The sequence below is a fragment of the Anser brachyrhynchus genome (genome assembly GCF_964034855.1).
Source record: "Anser brachyrhynchus genome assembly, chromosome: 8".
Classification (NCBI taxonomy): Eukaryota; Metazoa; Chordata; class Aves; order Anseriformes; family Anatidae; genus Anser; species Anser brachyrhynchus.
Window position 1 is genome coordinate 18,440,265 of NC_137702.1, and position 22,127 is coordinate 18,462,391.

Below are 22,127 nucleotides of genomic sequence, written 5' to 3' on the forward strand. Positions count from 1 at the left end.
TTTTCAACGAAGTTTAGTATTAAATCTATACATAAGGGGTTATCCAGGTGCCAGTGGCTAAGTTAATGTAACGGGACTAATGGATTTCGCCAGGACTCCATTCTGATGGGACTGAAGTGTTCTCCTACCCTGACCATTTCCCGTGACTCACACACCACTTCCTGCTGCTGGTTTTCTTTTTGGCAGTAAAAAAAAAAAAAATCTCGTGCAAAGTTCGCTCATCCATATTCAAATAACAAAGATTGAAAACGTAGTCATCTAAGAGCAAGAAAAAGAAAGGAACAACATACATTAGGAAATAATATGTTATTTCCTTGATAAAAGGAAATGTAGTCTTCTCTATATTTTAAGTTTATTAAAACTGCCAAGATGAGAAAGTACAAAAAGGTTACAGGTGAAAGTCTCAGTAATATTTATGCTACAAGAAAAAGAGGTTCTTGTCTGCAAAAGCTAAGAAAATGATATGTACTGCAATAAGGCAATTTAAATACAATTAGCTTAGGGATCAATGCCTAGCGAGCTTTCAAAGCATATCACAAGATCTGTATTCGACAGACCAAAACACCGGACCTTTGAATTACTGGTGATACAGTATACATGCACATACTGTACTGTACACTGCACATACTGAAAAGACTTTTCACTGAGGAGCCCTCCTCACACTGAGTCACTAAAAAATTTAACAGGTTAAGAAGAAATAGAGACAGACATTCAGCTTAATTTCTAAATGTCATTTCTATATCATGAACTCAAAGCTATGGACTATAGATATGGAAGACCTCTCTCAAAAGTGACAAGACTTGAACCTACTGACCCTGCAATAAAGGAAGTACTTTGCTATCTGCTTAACAAGAAAACCATAGACAGCTGTGAATGCCAGGCTGTAATCTCTTCTTTGAAGTGCTTCATATAAGGAAAGGTTATGTTTAGAGGAGCAATGTTGCATTATAGCAGGTCAGTGGAGAGGTGGATCTAACATAAAGAAAAAACGCTAGGAGATGATGTTATTTAAATTTAAATTTTCACTCCAATAATTTCTTTTTTTGTTTGTTTGTCTAATCAAACAATGGCTACAAGTCTATTTTGTACAAGTCAAATGCCTACAGAGCCTTGTTTTTTTTTTTCACTTTGTGTGACAGATTTGCTATGTATTATGGTATTATGTGGCTTTATTCTAAAAACATCTCTTCAAGTGTATATTCACTTGTCCCTTAAGTATTCTGCCTGTTCCAAATAGTGGGTGGGAGACAAAAGCAGAAAAAGTTAGCCCACAAATGTCTGCATTGTGCCCTGGTTCCTTCTCTTGCAAAATATGGATTTCTGAGATGGATTTCTCAAATAGCAGTACCATTTTGAGTCAGATTAACCTAACAGGAAAAAAAAAAAAAAGACTATTTACAGGCCCAAAACAATTAAATCTGTAAGTTCATGATTTGTTATGAGATGTATGTCTGATGACATGGTCCCACCTGACATCCTGGTCTCCAAATTGGAGAGAGATAAATTTGAAGGGTGGACCATTCAGTGCATAAGGAATTGGCTTGAAGGCTACACCCAGAGAGTGGTGGTCAATGGTTCCATGTCCAGGTGGAGGCCAATGACAAGTGCTGTCCCTTATGGGTCTGTCTTGATTAATATCTTAACCAGTGACACAGACAGTGAGATCAAGTGCATCCTCAGCAAGTTTGCAGATGACACCAAGCTGAGTGGTATAGTTGGTACAACGGAAGGAAGAGATGCTACCCAACAGTGCCTAGACAAGCTTGAGCACAAGAGAGCACAGGCTGTGAGACGAACTCACTGAGAGCAGCACTGCAGAGAAGGACTTGGGGGTTCTGGTGGAAGAAAAGCTCAACATGAGGTAGCAGTGCACGCTTGCAGCCCAGAAGGCCAACTGTGTCCTGGACTGCATCAAGAGAGGTGTGACCAGCAGGCTGAGGGATGTGGTTGTCCTCCTCTATTCTGCCCTTGTGAGGCGCCACCTGGAGTCCTGCATCCAGGTCTGGGGCCCCCAGCATAAGAAGGATGTGAGTCTGTTAAAATGGTCCAGAGGAGGGCCACAAAGATGCTCAAGGGGCTGTAGCATCTCGTTTTGGAAGAAAGGCTGAGAGAGCTGGGGCTGTTTGGCCTGGAGAAGTGAAGGCTCCAGGGAGACCTCACTGTGACCTTTCAGTACTCGAAGGGGACTTATAAAAATGATGGAGAACAACTCTTTGCTCAGTCAGATAATGACAGGACAAGGGAGAATGGCTTTAAACTGAAAGAGGGGAGACTTAGATTAGAGGTTAGGAGGAAATTCTTCACTCAGAGGGTGGTGAGGCACTGGAACAGGTTGCCCAGAGAGGTTGTGGATGCCCCATCCCTGGAGGTGTTCAAGACCAGGTTGGATTAGGCCCTGAGCAACCTGATCTAGTGGGTGGCATCCCTGCCTGTGTCAGGGGTGTTGGAACTAGGTGATCTTTAAGGTCCCTCCCAACCTGAGACCTTCTATGAATCTATGATTCCATGATTCTATGATTTCTTACAGATATAGAGAGAAACTATTTAGCTCTACATAAGGCTTATTGTTTATGTATTTATAAAGCTAAAAAGATGGGAAAAAAGGGTTGTTTTGTTGTTGCTGTTGTTATTTATTTATTTATTTATTTTGCATTACACCAGCTTTTTTGCTTTTTTTTTTCTTTTTTCTTTTCACTGCAGTTCTTTCAAAGCAAATAAAAATTAAACACATTAAAAATACATTTTTCAACCTTCTGAGTAATTTATCATGTACTCTTAGATTCAGAATCATAGAGTCATTTTCATTGGAAAAGACAGTCTAAGATCATCCAGTCCAACCTTTAAACTAACATTTCCATGTTCAGCATTAAACCATGTCACTAAGCACTACCTGTACATGTTTTTGAAGACTTCCGGGGATGGTGACTCAACCTCTCCACTGGATAGTCTGTTGCGATACTTCACAAACCTGTCAGTGAAGAAATTTTTCCTAATATCCAACCTAAACCTCCCCTGGCACAACTTAAGGCCACTTCCTCTTGTCTTGTCACTTGGTGCATGAAAGAAGAGATTGATGCCCATCTCACTATACCCTTCTTTAAGGTAATTCTAGAGCATGATGTGGTCTCCCCTGAGCCTCCTTTTCTTTAGGCTAAACAGCTAAAGCTCCCTCAACCACTCCTGATAAGATTTGTTCTCCAGAATTTACCAGCTCCACTGCCCTGCTTTGGACATGCTCCAGCATCTCCATGTCCTTTTTCTAGTGAGGGGCCCAAAACTGAACACACTATTCGAGGTGTGGCCTCACCAGAGCTGAGTACAGAAGGACAATCACTTCCCTGGTCCTGCTGGCCACACCATCTCTGATCCAAGCCAGGATGCTGTTGGCCTTCTTGGCCACCTGAGCACACCACTGGCTCGCATTCAGCCAGCTATCGACCCATACCCTTAGGTCTCTTTCCGACGGGCAGCTTTCCAGCCACTCTTCCCCCAGCCTGTAGTGCTGCATGGGGTTGTTTTGCTCCAGGTAGAGGACCCAGCACTTGGCCTTGCTGAACCTCATAGAGTTGGCCTCGGTCCATTGGTCCAGACATTTAGACTCATTATAAATTGTGTTCAGTGAACAGCATAAGTCTTATAATGCCCTAGAGATGAATGCAGAAATCTCAGTAAGTGCTATGGTTCTGGTGTGATAATCCCCAAATACCATAATTTGATAAGACTTGAACCACTGTGTTCAGTACTTTTTCCCAGCTGTGGCTGTGGGGGGTTTTTACCCTTCTTCTTTGGAGGTGTTCATGTTCCTTTCAGTGCCATGGATGAGATCTAGCCATACGATTTAGACTTTGTTTTCAATTAAATTTCTCTGTTAATCATTGTACTTGCTCTTCTATAGCACTATACGTGCAGCATTGCCTTGATCTGTCACTTCGGTAATTTCATCAAAAAGCAGCCACTCCTGCCTAATATAATCTGTCTCTGTAAATCCATGATGCTGGCTGTGTCTTGTACCACCATTTCTCATCCTTTTTCTTTCATATGTCCTTTATCTGTGAACAGTTGTGTTATTTTCATAGCTTAACTCTTTCTTTCAGCTTGCTTGCTTCCAGTGAATACAAAGATGTCCTTCTATAGGTGAATTAGGTATCTATGGAAATGTCAATCTCATTTTGGCAGTATCTAGTGAAACAATTAAGGGTGCTCTTAAAAACTTAAACACACACTTTAATTCTGTCTCATATTGAAGCTTCTGGGAATTTATATACATTTTGTAAATACTTCATGTAAGGAATAGCCACACGGGATATTGACTATACGTATCTAATTTAATATTTCTCATAGTTAATGAGTTATGGTGCATTCACATTAGTGCTTTTTTAAGCTTTGACTAACTAGCTAGCTGCTACAAAGTCTTAGTGTTCAGGAAATAGAGTGCACCCTCAGCAAGTTTGCTGATCACCCAAAGCTCAGAGGAGTGGCTGATGCCATTCAAAGGAAAGAAGGAAGGAAGGAAGGAAGGAAGGAAGGAAGGAAGGAAGGAAGGAAGGAAGGAAGGAAGGAAGGAAGGAAGGAAGGAAGGAAGGAAGGAAAGAAGGAAGGAAGAAAAAAGAAGAAAGAAAAAAGAAAGAAAGAAAGAAAGAAAGAAAGAAAGAAAGAAAGAAAGAAAGAAAGAAAGAAAGAAAGAAAGAAAGAAAGAAAGAAAGAAAGAAAGAAAAAGAAAGAAAGGAAAAGAAAGGAAGAAAGAAAAAGACAAATCTGTTAAATTGTGATGTCTCAGTAGACTAGACTCTCAAAGTATTGGCAATAGCAGTGTATAACATTAGCATGCTAAGATGTAAGAAGTAATAAATCCTAACTGCAGAGTGCAAGAGTACTGAATTTAAAATTAGAATCTTCTATTGCACTCAGTAGCAGCCTCTGGTTTTCCCCACACTTAAGACATACAAATCTTCATGCAGGTTGCAAGGGACATGATTGTAATTGTCATTGTTATAATACTATCAATACTAACTTATTATAATAATTGCTATCATGTTATAATGTATGCTACAAATAGAAAGACATATAAAGATGCGTAGTGTAAAGAAAAGCTAGGAGCACGGATCTCTTCCTACCCCTATCCCTTCCCCAGCAGGGTCAAATGTTATGCCTTATAACTTGCACTGCTGAAGCAAATGAGCTTCTGTGGGAGAAATCCTGGGTCAAACCTGTGGACTTACAGGACTAGTATACTTTCTAAGGTCAGATAACTCTTTTCAGCAGGGTTTCAATGCTAGCTGTACAGTTCTGAAGTGTACAGTTTAACTGATAATGAGACAATTTCTAACAACAAAATAAATAACGTTGTGGCCTGTCCAAGTTCTAAAGCTGGTATATAAAAATAATAAATAAAATTAATAATAATAATAATAATAATAATAATAATAATAAAGCTTTACTGAATAGTTGTGTTTCTATACTAAAGAAAATACATTCTGTTCAGAACATGCTGCAAAGGTATTTTGTTCCACTTTTAGTTCTCTCACAGTTAGATTTCAGGCAAACCCCATTTTCTTGCAAATGGAGTTACACAGCATGTTTTTTTTTTTCTCCCTTGCTTCTGTCATTCCTCATTTGCACCAGAAATCTTATTTCCATTTCTTTCCATCCAGCAGGGCAGTGTTATTTATTATTTTGCTTCCTGCTGATTATTGATTCCACTCTGCAGAATAGATTACAGCTGCTGTATGAATTATTTTTTCCTTTGGGAATGGAGAAAATCTTTATAAAAAGAAAGTGTTTAGTAAGCTTGTCTACCAATCCTTTTGGTGTTGAGATTCAGACAAGACCTGGCTAGAAATTTCAGGCTCTTCTTGTTGCTCTTTATTTCCAATGAATGTACTGACAGTCAAGTCAGGAGTACATTTTATCCATTAGTTGTAGCTGAAGCAATGTATATTTTTATGTAGCTCTCTGAAAGAATTTCTGATTTTGATTGCTTTATCCTCAATTGCAGAATTTTTTGAGCACTTAGCACATTTTTTTTCCCAACAAATATGTTCTTCGGCATCTTTTTTGGAACAGGGAAGCACAACTAGCTAAACTTTGATTTTTTCATGATTTTTCATTATTTTATCATAGGAGATAAAAATAGCAAAGTCCAGTAAAAAGAATTGGAAATTGTAATTAGGAGCCAGTTGTGCTGTACTTGTGGAGGTAGAATCTCAGGGGCAGATCTTACAAGAAGAGGTTTCAATATCTAAGGTTAATGCAAGATTCACCTCACTGTGAAGGAACAAGAAGTAAGCTGCTGTTATCAAAGATCTATATCACACATCCAATTTTGTCATAGTTATCCTGAGTGTAATTCAAGTCCGGGTTATTGCTTTGTTTAGGGTTAAGATTTGAGGGAAGAGGATGTGAAGGACGCATTATCTATTAGACTCTCCTTTGCTAACAAAGATAGATAAAAAGTTAGCATGGGGAGTCATTTCCTTAAGTTGCATTTTGTGGTAGATGCTGACAAACATCTGTAATTATAGCTATGATTTTGCAAATGGATCATGGTTGCATGCTACAGGGCTCTGAAATTAGGAACAGGTTCATGGGATCATGTGAACCTTGTCACATTTTGCATAACCGCTGACTGAAATAAAGACTAGGGCTTGGGCTATGGGGTGTTTCCAGTGGGCTCTTTAGTTAGGAAAATGGTGTATATCAGCTGGTAACTATGTTGCTTTTTTTCATTTTTCAGATGTTACTGTTTACTCTATTGATATGGTATTGGTTAGGGTTAGGGTAGTTAAATATAGGAGAATCTGTTTATATAGTTGGATGCTGCACGACCATGAGAACTAGGAAAAGACGAGTTGATAGTCCAATCCTATTTTTCCCTATATCAAACTATCTGTATATTCTGCAAAGCCCTCAGAGTTTGGGAAGGTGCTAGCATGGATTTAGGAGAAAAGCAAACTTCTTTAGGTAGGCAAACTGGATTATGATACAAAGTAGGGTTTAAAGGCTAGGACTTGTAAATCTAATGCCACTGTAGCCTGATATATTCCTATATGCTTCTAGACTCCCCAAGGTAGGAAGAAGGTTAGTAGAGAGGGCAGTGATGTCTCTCAAATTTGGGCAGCTTTAAGATTAGGTTTAGGAAATTCAAAGGTTGATGGTTTATTGCAGTCTTCTGCAAGGGCCACAGAGTTAGGAAATGAGTTGCTATACATTAGGGGCTGAAATACATGTTTTTTTCTGCTTAAAGTGACCTAAAAATGTAGATTGAGGGTTAGGAAGATGGCTGATATCATTTTAGGACAGAATTTTATCCTTCATTTTAGTACATTGATAAAGATAAAACTTATTTTTAAGTTTTGGACTCAAAAATGTATGGTCAGTTTATATTGCATTCTGAAAAACCTTCAGAGGTAGAAATAGGCCTATCACAGATTAGAGCCAAATCTTATAATATTTCTACTATAGCATGGGAGGCACTGGGAACATTCTTTTTCCAGATGCTGTTGGGCCCTGAAAGATCAGAAACGGGCTGTGCTAAAAATTGCTAAGGCCTTAATTATTGAATTTCTTACACCCATGGAAAACTGGTTTCAATAGAGAAAGATGGATTCATTGTCCTTTAGCAAAGGAATATTTCCTTGATGCAAAATAACTTTTGGATTTAGATTTGAGCAGATTTTCAGATTTAGAGCCAGACTATATTTGCAGTCTTCTACACCCACAGAATTAGGAAGTTGATTGGTATTTGCACTGCCCGGTGTATTATGTTGTATTTTAGTTTAGGCCCATGCTACCTATATAAAATTATTCAGTGAACTTTGTGGTTAGAGCGTAGCATTCGAAATGAAATGTCCAAGAACCTAGCCCATTACTTCATTCTCCGCTAACTACAGAATGAGGAATTAGGTAAAGACAAAAAAAAATCTTTTTTTTTTTTTTTTTTTAGTGTGGGGAAATGTTTCTTGCATTTTAACTGGATAGGGGTTAGCATTTGGGAATATGAAACCTCAGGAGACCGGCTTGCTTTTAGATTCTCCAGTGACCACAAAGGTAGAAAGACTTCTTTCTGCAGAGGCTTTATATTTTCTGCTTCTTCTCTAGTTGTAATGTAGATTAGGTTATGGCTGAGATTTGAGAAATTAAAGTTCCAAAAGCTCAGTTTATTACCTGATTTTGTACTTCCCACCCACTGACTTAGATGGAGAGCTTATGCTGGAAGTGTTGAACTGAAGCCTTTGGGAAATAAGCTTAAAGAAGTGAAATTGTTCAATTTTGCTCAATTCCGTTTTGTATCATTGCTAGAGACAGGAAAAGATCATTAGAGATGGTGGTTTCTACTGATATAAAGCCATATGTTACCATTTAGTGTTACAGACAATGTGATAATTTTAATTGAGGTTAGAATTTTGCAACCTAAAACTAATTATTGTACTGGACAAAGAGAAGAAAGACAAGAGATGATGCCAATAAGATCAACTACTTTATCTGGTCTTTATGTTGAATATAATGAAGGTTAGGGTTAGCATTCTGGTCAGGGAGCCTAAAGCTGCTACAAGCCACTCTCTTACTGGACTGTGGTGGTTTTACCTTGCTGGGTGGTTAAACTCCACCACAACCACCCTCTCAACTCCCCCTCCCCAGAAGTAGAGAGGGAGAAGAAAGTATACTGGAAAGAAAAAACAAGCCTCACAGTTTGAGATAAGGACCATTTAATTAAAGGGAAACGGAAAGGGGAAAAACAACAAGCAAAAGCCTGGCAGAAACAGAGAGGGAAAAAAAAAAAAAGATTCTCTACTTCTGATCACTGAGCAATGTTCAGCCACATCCCAGGAAGCAGGGCCTCAATACACATAGCTTATTGTTTAGGAGAACAGATGTCTTCATAACGAGAGACCCCCCTCTCCTTTCCCTTTCCCACCTTTTATTGCTGAGTGTGACATGATATGGTATAGAACAATCATTTCATTGGTTTAGGTCAGCTGCCCTGTTGATGTCCCCTGCCACCTCTTGCCCACTCTCTGCTTACTGGCTCTGGCAGGTTTGGAGAGAGCTCTGATGCTGTGCCAGCACTGTTCAGCAGCAGACACAACACTGGTGTGATACCAGTGCTGTTCTACCTACAAGTGCAGAGCACAGCACTGCATGAGCTGCTGTAGGGAAAGTTAATTCCATCCCCACCAGACCTAGCACATGGACTCAAGAAGTCCCTTGGTGATTTGGTAAGAAGGAACAGTTTAGTTTTCTTCACGGCAGGATTTGGGCCCTCAAATTAGAGCACCTGGAACTGAAGTTTAGGAAGAGGCTTAGCCAGTCAGGGTCATTGGCCGATTGTCCTGGTGTGACAGTGTAACATAAGGTCACCTGTGCTTGGCCTTACTGCTGATAATTTTAACTGTGATACAATCGGGAATTATGGGTATTGTTAATATTAAGGCCTTTTTGAAGAACACGTTTATATGAATCACCAGTGTGGGAAAAAGACTTGTGTTTGCTCACTGATGTCTTACATTTGATTACTTGAAGACCACAGTCCAAGAAATTGCAAAATAGGGACATCCACAAGTCCTTGCCTGTAGCTTCACCATTCAGCATAAAGTCAAATGAAAACAGCATGTCTTTAACTGAAATTTTTGCTTGAATCTATAAAATTTCTTAAAAATCCAGGAGATATAAAAATCAAGGAAAAAAGATTATCTTATTTCACCCACAGTGCATATATCCATAATATCAGTTATCATGGTGTATAGCATAGAAGAAAGGTCAGAACAGTTGTTTGTGTGTCATTTTCTCTGACTATGCTATATTGTAAAGTCAGAGAGCAATTTGAAAAACTCCTCACAAGACTGTACCCATCAGAAGATGAATATTTCCATGACTACTGGTATGATAGATGCTCAAAATAAAATGTGTAGCAGTATACTTGGGAAAGAAGAACACAGACTAACAGTATCACTGTCATAAAATCACAGTATTGTTAGGTTGGAAGGGACCTGCTGAGATCATCTTGTCTAACATCCCATGGTCAACAGTTTCACCTAAGACTAGTTGCTCGGGACTGCACCCAGACAGGTTTTGAATATCCCCCCAGATGGAGAGTCCACTACCCCTTTGGGCATCCTGTTCCAAAGCAGATCTAATATATCAGGTGATGACATAAAATTTGTTCCAATCCCATAAAAACCTGCTGTCTTTGCATGAGTAGTCATGTCTACTTCATTACCACCAGATATCTCAAGGCTTCTAATTATCATGAAAGAAAAATCTACCCAGGATGGTTCCCCACAAAGTCAGTAGATATGGCTGAGAAACCCCCCAAATTCACAAAGAGTGGGAGAGTATTTTGAGGAATGCTAGCCCTATTTTCATGTGCTCCCCTAGGCATACACTAACAAGATATTTAACCAGGATGATCAGGGCTACCTCTGACCCAGAGGTTATATGATGATTCTTATAGATATTTTATGCTTAGGAAGCAGATTTGTAGCTGTAGTCCAGCTGCGTTGAAGGTACTGGGAATAAAAGGTAGGTATTGACCCTGAGTAGGAAGAAGGCATGAGATGACAGTCCAAGAATCAAAGAGAATTTGCTCTAGAATAAGGTGATTGTAGTTTGTGCTGAAGTAACACTGTTGCTTCAATTTTGCAAAGAATCCCCATTTTGGAAGGAGTTACTGTCTAGTTGTGTTTTGTTTTTGTTTGTTTGTTTGCTTGCTTGTTTGTTAATTTGAAAGTATCTGACTGTAGAGTGTCTCTTACTTTTGGGAGAGGTGTCTCCACAGTCTACCCTCTTAGAGTTCAAAGAGAAGAAAATCTTTTTACCTATTTCTTGCTCCCTTTTTTCTAATCTTCTTTGTACGGAAAGTTGTTTCTCCACCTGATCCACTGAGGTGAACAGTGAATTGATAGATCCTCAGTCAGGAAACACTTGCAGAATGCAGATAGTATCGACAGGAATATAAGGAAGATGCAAGGTCTTTGCTCTAGATGTTTAGGTGGTTTACACATAAAGACAATTGTTGCTTTGATATGCTGCTTTCTGTATTTCCTCTGCTTCTTTAATTTCTTTTTCCTGCTGTGCTGCATACTGAGAGGTAGTGGATACTCTCTAAACTTTCATACTCTCTGCCATAAATTTCCATTCAGCTGCTATGCTCATAAAATCATGCACAATATTACTATGAAATAATTGATCTTTGAATAGAGGACATCAAGATTAAATAAACTAGAAAGATTTTTTTAATGTGAAGCTTTTCCAAAATTAAGCTTTAATTATCTGCAAATCTATACTTTTACACAGTATTTTATTTTACTAAATCTACCACCTTGTACCATTTTGTCAAATAAGAGATGGAAATGTTTATATTTTATTTATTTACCAAATTAAAGTTTCAGAAAATCTATTGTTCATTAGAATGAACACTAGATATGTATTTTTTAAAGAAAACTTATTAAATGTTTTTCATAAGTATGCAATCCAAAGTCTCTGCAAATCAGCACAACTGAATTTGTATCCTTGGTCTGTCTCTTCTTTTTGTAATTTGACTTCCATTTGTCTAAAAATATAACCTGCAAGTAATTAACATGACCAAGGAGCACTTGTCTAAAGTTATGTAGGGAACATATTCCTAAGGACATTTTGGCTTAGTGTTTACATTCTACATTCAAATCTTTTAAAGTACATTTTAAGAGGTGTTTATTTAGCATGTACTTCTCTTTTCAGTAGCAGTAAGCTACTAAGTTTATGAACATTTGGCTTTTCTCAGGTTATCTGACGTTCTCATTTGCACTTTGGGGACTCAAAATCATCATTGTGTGTGGCAGACAAAGGGAACAGTCATCAAACTATGTGCACACATGTACCGTCATTTTATTGTTGTCAAAAAGTCACAGTTTTGTACAATATGTATATAACCTAAATAACCCAGAGAGTTCAAATAAAAAGAGCCTAGAATTCCTAAACTGTGCCACTGTCCTTAGAAATTCATTGTACCTGAAACTCTGTGAGATTTGTGACTACATTTATTACCAAGTTTTCTTCTACTACTTGTTATATTAATCTTCTGGCTTAGAAGAAATTGGGAGATCTTTCCTGAGAGAAAGCAGTTGACTGTATTTTTCAATGCTGGACTGGTTTATATTGACATTTATATTGCAAGCTGACAAAGGAATGTACTTATTATGTTTTCTATTGTTTATTGTGGCTTATTGAAATATATTCTCAATTGTATGAAATAAAAGGAGAAAATAAGGGAGAAAAAAAGTTTTTTTTTTAATTATTTTATTTTCTTTCTTTCTTTCTTCTTGCTTGGACTGGGATGGCTTGGGAGCAAAAAGGAACAGAATGGATTCACATGTGAAACCACTAACTTATATTCTATCTTTTCATGAGTAATAGCAAACAAGTTTTGTGTAATTCTATAAATTATGTCCTTTATCAGCATTTCTAATATAATTCCAAGTGGAATTGAAAGCCTCAGAGAGCAGTTGATTGAGTACTTTTAAAATATATTATGGTACTTCTGCAATATTGTGAATGGACAAGGGAGCTTGTATTTTCTTTCTTTCTTTCTTTCTTTCTTTCTTTCTTTCTTTCTTTCTTTCTTTCTTTCTTTCTTTCTTTCTTTCTTTCTTTCTTTCTTTCTTTTTCTTTCTTTCTTTCTTTCTTTCTTTCTTTCTTTCTTTCTTTCTTTCTTCTTTCTTTCTTTTTCTTTTCTTTCTTTCTTTCTCTCTTTCTTTTCTTTTCTTTTCTTTTCTTTTCTTTTCTTTTCTTTTCTTTTCTTTTCTTTTCTTTTCTTTTCTTTTCTTTTCTTTTCTTTTCTTTTCTTTTCTTTTCTTTTCTTTTCTTTTCTTTTCTTTTCTTTTCTTTTCTTTTCTTTTCTTTTCTTTTCTTTTCTTTTCTTTTCTTTTTTCTTTTCTTTCTTCTTTCTTTCTCTCTTCCTTTCCTTTCCTTCCTTCCCTCCTTCCTTCCTTCCTTCCTTCCTTCCTTCCTTCCTTCCTTCCTTCCTTCCTTCCTTCCTTCCTTCCTTCCTTCCTTCCTTCCTTCCTTCCTTCCTTCCTTCCTTCCTTCCTTCCTTCCTTCCTTCCTTCCTTCCTTCCTTCCTTCCTTCCTTCCTTCCTTCCTTCCTTCCTTCCTTCCTTCCTTCCTTCCTTCCCTCCTTTCAGGAGGCTGCCATCTGAAGTAATGATTGCCAAGAGCAAGTATAATTATTCAGATCATATTAGATTGTATTAATACAGAGTTACATGCCTGCCCAAGACTCTTACCAGACAGCGCAAAATGGTCAGACCTTGACATGGTCAGGCTTCAAAGCCAGAAAAAATAAGTAAATTAACACTTAAAGCAGTAGAAGCTGTGAGTAAAATCTGAAACACTGGCCTTATACCAATATAGCTCAGTATTGTCATGTTCATAACATATTTAATATTTATCATTTTTTCACAAATAAAAACTTGATACAGTATACTAGAGTCATATTCACCAGTTATAATAAGTTTTTAAGCTGAAAAGGTATGATCACTCAGACAAAATTATGAATATTGAAAAGGTCAAAATAATCTTTCATGTTATTAAGATTTTTACTCTGTTTATGTGGGACAATTAATTTTTTTCCCCAGCACACAAGATGAGCCATCATTAGTCCATTCTTCTGATTAAGTTTTCATATGAAAAGAATGAAAATTTACAGAAAATGAATACATTGACATTCCAAAATTCTCATCTCCAATTTAATGACTCTTCTTTGTAGATGTAAAAAGATTTTTTTCTGGCTCTCTGCATGTAAAATAATCTCTTGTCTTATAAAAAACAGATCTGTAGAGTTTCCCAGTCAAGAAGCAGATTTCTAGGATTTCGTGTTTATTACAAATCATGGTACTCCCTATCAGTTTTTTTAATATTTCCTGAACACCTCTTGCCAAGAGTAGTAAATGGCGAGACGAGCCTACGTTGAGAAATCTTGAAAAATGCTTCAAGTTAAAAAAAATAACTGATGCTGTTTTTCTTAGGTATGACAACCTCTGAAGTCCCTTGAAAATGGTAAACAATATAGAATTAAGAATGGAAGCAGGGAGGGTAGGGAAGGGGGGATGATGGAGAAAGGTATTAATTACACAGGAAAGTAACATATTTCATATAATTTTATCCTGCAAATAGTTAAACAAACAAACAAAAACATAAATAGCTTGCAGCAACAGAGTTTCCTCCTGCATGTGGCTGGTACCCCTAGCAAAAGAGGCTTTTGAAACAAAATTTATTGACAAAATGGCTCTGTGGAAACATTGTCCTGAGACAACCATAAATGTACAGGACTCAGAAAAATATCCTCACACAGCTTATACTGTAATTTCCTGTAATTTCCCTTCCTAGAGAAAAATCTCAGTGTCTCTTGCTTCTGGAAACAGCTCACAAGGATGGCTTTTAAGCATGAAACAATGAACTTCCAGTTGATGTTGAAACGTATGTTCCATCTTTGGATTACCACCTAGGGTATTTACAAGCAAACAGGTTCTGGAAAGGAAAAACACACCCTAATGTGTCTTACAGACTCTATTTGGTTATGATATGCATAGCTATAGGTCTGACTGTGTTTAAAATGAAAGATATTTCATTGTTTTAGTATGTGGATAAACAAGAATTATAACAATGTCCTTGTCTGTTGTCCAATATCTCTAGGCTAATGTATGCAGCATGGGCAATAAACAAGAGGAGTTAAGAGATGTACGCATGCCTGCTAGGCTATGACCTCATTGGCATTACGGAGATGTGGTGGGATGGCTCCCATGTCTGTAGTGTTAGTATGGAAGGATATAGGCTCTTTAGGAAGGACAGATGGGGAGACAAGGAGGGGCATCACCCTCTATGTAAAGAACAGACTTTGGCCTCTTCAGGGCTGAATGGGAGAATGAAGAAGCACCCACTGAAGGAGAAGATCAAGAAAATTAAGATCAGGATCACGTTGAAGAGGCATGGATTTTATGGATGGACCACTTGTTGGGTAAGGAATTGGCTGGATGGTCGCACTGAAAGAGTTGCAGTCAATGGCTCAATGCCCAGGTGGAGATCAGTAACAAGTGGTGTTCTTCAGGGGAGAGTGTTGGGACCAGCACAGCTTAAAATCTTTGTCAGTGACATAAACAGTGGGATTGAGCGTACCCTCAGCAAGTTTTCCAATGACACCAAGCTGTGTGGTGAGGTCAACACAGTGGAGGGAAGAGATGGGACCTGGACAGGCTTGACAGGTGGGCCTGTGCGAAGTTAAAGCAGTTGAACAAGGCCAAGTGCAAGGTCCTGAACCTGGGTTGGGGAAATCCCAAGCATAAATACAGACTGGGCAGAGAATGGATTGAGAGCAGCCCTGAGGAGAAGGACCTGGAGGCACTGGTTGAAGAGAAACTCGACATAAGCTGGCAATGTGTGCTTGCATCCCAGAAAGCCAACCATATCCTGGGCTGCACCAAAAGCAGTGTGGCCAGCAGGGCATGGGAAGGGATTGTCCCCCTCTGCTCTGCTCTCATCAGACCCCACCTGGAGCACTGTGTTCAGCTCTGGGGCCCCCAGCACAAGAAGAGCATGGCAGTATTAGAATGAGTCCAGAGGAGGGCCACAAATATGATCAAGGGGCTGGAGCATCTCTCCTATGAAGACAGGCTGAGGGAGTTGAGGTTGTTCAGCCTGGAGAAGAGAAGACACAGGGGGGACCTCATAGGGGGTTTCCATTACCTAAAGGGGTCTTACAAGAAAGCTGGAGAGAGACTCTTTGTCAGGGAGTGTAGTCATAGGACAAGGAGTGATAGCTTTAAACTAAAAGAGGGTAGGTTTAGCTTAGATATAAGGGAGCAATTACTTACACAGGGGTTAGTGAGGCACTGGAACAGTCTGCCCAGAGAAGTTGTGGGTGCTCCATCTCTGGAAGCATTCAAGGCCAGGTTGGATGAGGCTCTGAGCAACCTGGTGCAGTGGGAGGTGTCCCTGCCCATGTCAGGGGACTTGGAATTAAATGATCTTTAGGGTCCCTTTCAACCCAAACCATTTTGTGATTCTATGTTTAGCTGTTCTGATGGACAAAGGTTTTTTTTTGGTTGAAGTAACTCTCTCAGTCTGAACTCAGCCATAACTGCAAAAGCAATAAGGATTGTTTCCTGCATGTATGTACTGGAGTAGTACTCCGGATAATGTTATGGTTGTGACGGGAGTGGATGGATGTGGTATGAATCATAATGAGTGGAATGTGTCCAACTGTAGCAATATCACAGACCTCACTTATCACCATTAACACTGAGTATTGAGCTGTTTTCCTTGTAAAATATTTACATTTTGATTTCTAGACAGTAACTGGAACTCATGGAGATGATAACAGATCTCAAATCTAATTTCATCCAATGAAATGTATTTATTTTAAATCTAGGAACTGAACTGAAAGCTATGACCATTTATTACTTTCTCAAAAGTAATTAAACAAAGGGGAAGGAGAATATCCAAGAAAATCTCATGTTATTGACATAATTAAATGCAAAGTTAGTTGTCCTTTTTCATTTTTTATTTTGCTAGAAAGAAAAAATAAACTTGGAAAGAACCCTTTGAAAGAGCAAATAAACTAATTAAAAGTAGTAAATTCCACTATCCTTAGATGAAGGTATAGATCACTTTTTAAGGATGCTAGAGAGTGTCATTCATTAACTTTACAGGAGGACTGGAAGCATCAATCGGTAAGGGAAAGCTAGCAAAAAGCATCAGACAACATACAGATTGATTTCTCAGCAGTCTTCTTTAATTTAAATGCTTTGTTCAATACTGCAGAAAAAACATTGTCTCATTTATTGCTCTGAGAATGGAGACAGAGCTGTTAAAAGAGTATCTATCTGGAAAAGAACTGCATATGGGTGAAATACAAGCAGGTACAGTGTTAATTTAGGTCATATAGACATTGACTCAAATTACTCTGTAAACATAAATAAATAAATGCATAAATAAATAGAATTAAAGAAATAACCAGGAGCTCACAGGCAAAGATATGTTTAGAAGGCTGACTTTTTTCTAAGTGGTCAATTCAACCATGGGTGAGCAAGGTGGGTTCATTCAAAGGTACCAGTCTTTTCAGTCTTAGAAGACGTAGTTTATTAAATTAACTTTGAAATGTTGCCCAAGAAAATACTGAATAGACATCACTGCTAAAAAAAAATATAGCTAATTGGCCATTGTCTCCATACTACAGACTGCTGGAGATCACGCTATGAACTGTAAGATTTATGTACAGTATGCATGGAAGTTTAGAATTTATGCTACAGAAACATCTCTGAAACAACTTCTTTGATCTATTAAGAAATGAGATAAATAAATAGAAACACCATTAAAAGGAAGGAAAAGGAAATTTCAGGGCAAAAACAACCAAAGGGTTATAGCACAAATTCACAGAAACTGTATTATAGACAAGAAAATTTGCATCTTGCGGCACTATTGGATTAGTAAAAATTATGGATGGGCAACATTTAAATGTACAGCATTTTGAGAAGAAAGGCAGTCTATCCTCCTCCCTTTCCCGCCTCTCATTGTTTTATTTTCTACATTAGAACACTGTATTATGCAAAAATATATGTAACCTTTATATTTTCCAATGATTTTCTCTATTGTAAAGCAGCTGAGGTTTTTCAAGCTGAATTCCCCATGGAAAGAAAATAAGTGATGAGTGACATAATCCAGCTGACAGTAACTATGTAGCACAGGTAATCATACAAAACAAACAAAACCAAACACTAGCAAACATGCTCTTTGCAAGTGACTCAGCCTTACATGATCCATCAGCCTTACCCAGCCTTACATCATGCTGCAAGGAAAGACCCTAGAACATCATGGGAAAGTAGGAAAAAAAGCACATACTACAACACATGGAGCTACAGTCACATGTATAATACAAACAAGCTGCTCAGCATTTCAGTGAGGTTAAATCTTGTCACTCCTTAGAAAAAGAAAATGGAAGATTGTGGTGTGTAGACTGTGGCCAGCTGCCAGATACCAACCCAAACTGCTCTCTCACTTCTCCTTTTCAGCAGAACAGAGGGAAAAAATAAGATGAAAAATCTTGTGGGTCAAGATAAAGACAGTGAGATTGTTCACCAATTGCCATCACAGGCAAAACAGATTTAACTTAGGGAAGGTTTATTTAATTAACTTCCAATTAAAAATGGAATAAAATGGTGAGAATGATACAAAATTAAACCCACCTTCCAAAAGCCCCTCTTACTCCTAGAAATTCATTCATTCATTCCCGACTCTTCGTAGAATCAGATAATCATAGAATATCCCGAGTTGGAAAGGACCCACAAGGATCATCGAGTCCAACTCATGGGTCCCCAAAGGACCACCCAAAAATCAAATCATGTGACTGAGAGCATTGACAAAATGCTCCTTAAACTCTGGCAGGTTCAGTGCTGTGACCACGTCCCTGGGGAGCCTGTCCCAGTGCCTGACCACCCTCTGGGTGCAGAACCTTTCCCTAACACCCGGCCTGACCCTCCCCTGTCCCAGCTCCATGCCGTTCCCTCGGGTCCTGTCGCTGTCCCCAGAGAGCAGAGCTCAGTGCCTGCCCCTCCGCTCCCCGCGATAGAGCTACAGGCCGCCATGAGGCCTCCCCTCAGTCTCCTCTGATCTGGGCTGAACAAACCAAGTGATTTCAGCTGCTCCTCATACATCTTGCCCTCTAGAACTTTTACCGTCTTTATTGCCCTCCTTTGGACACTCTCTAACAGTTTTATATCTTTCTTACACTGTGGCACCTAAAACCGCACACAGTACTCAAGGTGAGCACGCAGTACTCAAGGTACTCTGCACACAGTACTCAAGCTGCACAGGGAGGATGGGGTGTGGGGGTGGCAGTCAGTTCATAATACCTCATTTCTGCTGCTCCTTCCTCCTCACAGTTCTCCTCTGCTCCAGCATGGGTCCTTTTCCATGTGCTGCAGTCCTTCAGGAATGGCTTGCTCCATCATGAGGCCCCCATGTACTGCAGTTCCTGACAGAAAACCTGCTCCAGTGTGGGCTCCTCCACGGGCTGCAGAGTGGCTATCTGCTGCGACACGGTCCTCAGTGGGCTGCAGAGGAGCAAACAACGTCGCTTATTGGCTCAGCTCTGGGCAGCAGTGGGTCTGTTGTGGAGCTGGCTGAAAATGGCTCTTACCTAACATGGGGCATCTTCTGGATTCTGGATTCTCACAGAGTTCACTCTGCAACCCCCCACTACCAAAACCTTGCCACATAAACCCAATACAACTTGCTACACAGAATTTTTTGCTGTCTTAAATAAACTATCACAGAGACACCATCAGCATCACTTGTGGGCTCAGTTTTGGCCAGCTGTTAGCCTGTTCTGTAGCTGGCTGGAACCATCCAGGTCTGGCATGGGACAGCTCCTGGTCTCTTCTCACAGAGACCCTCCTACAGCCACCCACTTACTAAACATTGCCATGTAAAGCCAATACAAAGATATGCCAGCGTCATTATGTGTGCCATTCTCCTTTGGCTGCCTTTGTTTTACCAGTGCTTATGATTTTATTCTTAGTCTCAAGCTACTTCACACTTTTAATTGGAAGTCTTGCAGTTATTATAGAAAAATCCAGACATCATTTTGGTTTTAAATGCACATCTAGCCCTCAGGGTAGCAGATGAAAGTTGGAAAATGGGAGTCTTAACAGATCAAACAAAAGAAGTAAATTAAAATGAAATAAATTGCTACTTTTAGAGCACATCACTATAAAACAAATCTCACAATTAAAGGATGTTTTCCATTAGCCCTAAAGCACCCCAATAGTCTAGATAAAATGCAACAACCTAGGGTCTGCAGTATTGACTGGACAACACTCTAAAGGTGTTTTTGTTTGTTTGTTTGTTTGTTTTTAGGAGGAATAAAGACTGATGCAAAAGCAGCTATAGCAGTTCCACAACCCCTAGAAAATATTATCCCAAGACTTATTCCCTTGCTTTTGACCCTGGACAAGCAATAAGGAATACAGGATTTTCTAGTTTTCTGTTAATTCTGCTTCTACAAAATGTATTTTAATCTTTAGATTAGGCATCACAAGGGATATAAAAAATACACCAAACAAGGCATGATGAGACACTTTAAGTACAGTTTGAGACTTCCCTAATTATTACTTAGCTTCTGTTTCAGTGAATGCCATGTTAAAAATGTACATGAATGCTCCCCACTGAGCAAGAGAATGAAATTAGCAGCAAACATTACAGGGTCTGAAAATAAGAATTAACATCTTCTCAATGTTGAACTCTCAACTATGAGTTAGAACATACAATCCAAAAGGTTTTCCCATGTTTGGGAGTTTGTGCTGAAAATACTGAGAGGTAACAAAATAGGCCTTGATTTACTGTGTGCAGTCTTCCTGATCTTCATGGGTTTTGGCAGAAAGAGCTGCTTTGATAAGTCAAAACAAGGATAAATAATCTCAAAGATGCCTTCTATTATCTGACCTGGACGACAGAAGTGATGTTGTTCTTTATATAATAGTCAGAGGGAACCTTGATATATTTCTCCAGCATGCTAAATTAGCTCAGCTGGACTGCAGACATAATAGTAGAACTGTTTAGCCAGTCAATGAGCTCACAAACTGCACTTAAATTAGTAACAGAAAGCTACAGCTACTGGGAGCTCACAGAGGCTTGTACTTTGGTACTACTCCTCAAAAACTAGAGCTGCTAATTTTCCAAGCTCTCAGTGGCCTATATCACCAGCCAAACACAACAGTGGTCTGCCACAGTCAACTAGTGTAGAGGAGACTGATGATCATGGTGTGAAGTATGAATGAACTGTGCATTTCCGGTTGAAATTTGGCCATCCAACATGCAACTATTGCAGGTAAAGGGTGTAACAATTGCTGAACACATTCCTCTAAGGGTTCATGCCCTCCATAGTAATTCATGATTGTCTAAGGAAGCATTTCATGAAAATATTTATTGACTTCTGTTCAGAGATGGCAAAACTTGACAAGTTCTCTGAGCTAAACACAAACCAGCCTCTGCTGTGTTGAATGCTTTTGTCTTTCTGTAAAAACTTAAGTATTAAGCTTGATACAGTGTGTTGTATCTTTGGAGGGAGGGAATGGATACTGCTAAAAGTACAATTATATATATATATATATATACATACAGAATATGATATTAGTTCTAATAGCTTCACACTATATCTGTCAGTTTAATCCAAGAATATCGAGCATTCAGGCTTGTAATTCAGTGCATTCTTTTTAATGTAAATGGAGGTGATAAACCATATTTTCTCTGAAGTGCCTGTTTATACCAACCTGAAAAATTTGATTTTCTAAAGAGACATGGATCATAAACTGTTTAGTACTGTTCTTGGCACTTAAAATTCAGAGCATTGCCTGCCAAAATAATTTCTGTTTTCGGAGAACTGACTGGATTCATTTTTATTAACATAGGTAGTGGGTAAAAGAGGAGGGGATTTGTTCTTTTATTATTTATTTATTTATTTATTTATTTTGAAAAAAAAAAAGTTCTAAAGATCAAATTTTCAGGAAATTTCTTCTCTAGAAATACTTCAACATTGCACCGTGTACTATTAATTAAAATTATAAACCATAAGATAGTCTCAGAAATAAATGAGATGTCAATTAAAATATTTGCAGATCAAATTCTTCATAATGATGTAGATTTACATAATATTTGTGAAGTTGTTATATAAAAAGTGACACATACCAGAAAAGGGGAAAAAAGCCAGCATCTGTGTTTTTAGAAACTTCTTTAAAATAACTTTTTGAAGTCTCTCCGTTTTGATTCAATTGCAGAACTGGTCTAGGAATTTGAGGAGTATTCTAGATTATTTGCTTTTCAAAATATTTCTTATTATATTTCTTATTATTTCTTATTATTTCTGACCATGAAGACTGAATTCATTTTTTTTTTCTTGTGGCTTTAAAATTATTCTTAAAGGCAAAAAGGAAGATAAGAATTACAAAATCATGTGCTTCTTGAAACTATACGTTTAGAGAAATGTAAATATGTGAACCATTATCATTATAGCATTGCAAGAAAAAGGACCTGTATATCACCATACACAAACAGAGCTTAGACTGTTTTATGTAGGCACGTGTAGTCATGGTCTTTCCCAAAAA

The 22,127-nt window shown here is 38.4% G+C and overlaps 2 long non-coding RNA genes across 6 annotated transcripts in view; both read right to left on the reverse strand.

Moving 5' to 3' along the window:
• Window positions 1-22,127, reverse strand: part of LOC308199437 — a 282,512-nt gene that overhangs the window by 194,212 nt on the left and 66,173 nt on the right. The window lies entirely within an intron of this gene.
• LOC308199430 overlaps window positions 1-22,127 on the reverse strand; it is a 75,221-nt gene that overhangs the window by 34,128 nt on the left and 18,966 nt on the right. For all 5 annotated transcript variants that reach the window (XR_013954636.1, XR_013954637.1, XR_013954638.1 and 2 more), the window contains exon 2: window positions 18,879-19,079. This is a non-coding gene — a long non-coding RNA (uncharacterized lncRNA). The remainder of the gene's footprint in view (window positions 1-18,878; window positions 19,080-22,127) is intronic.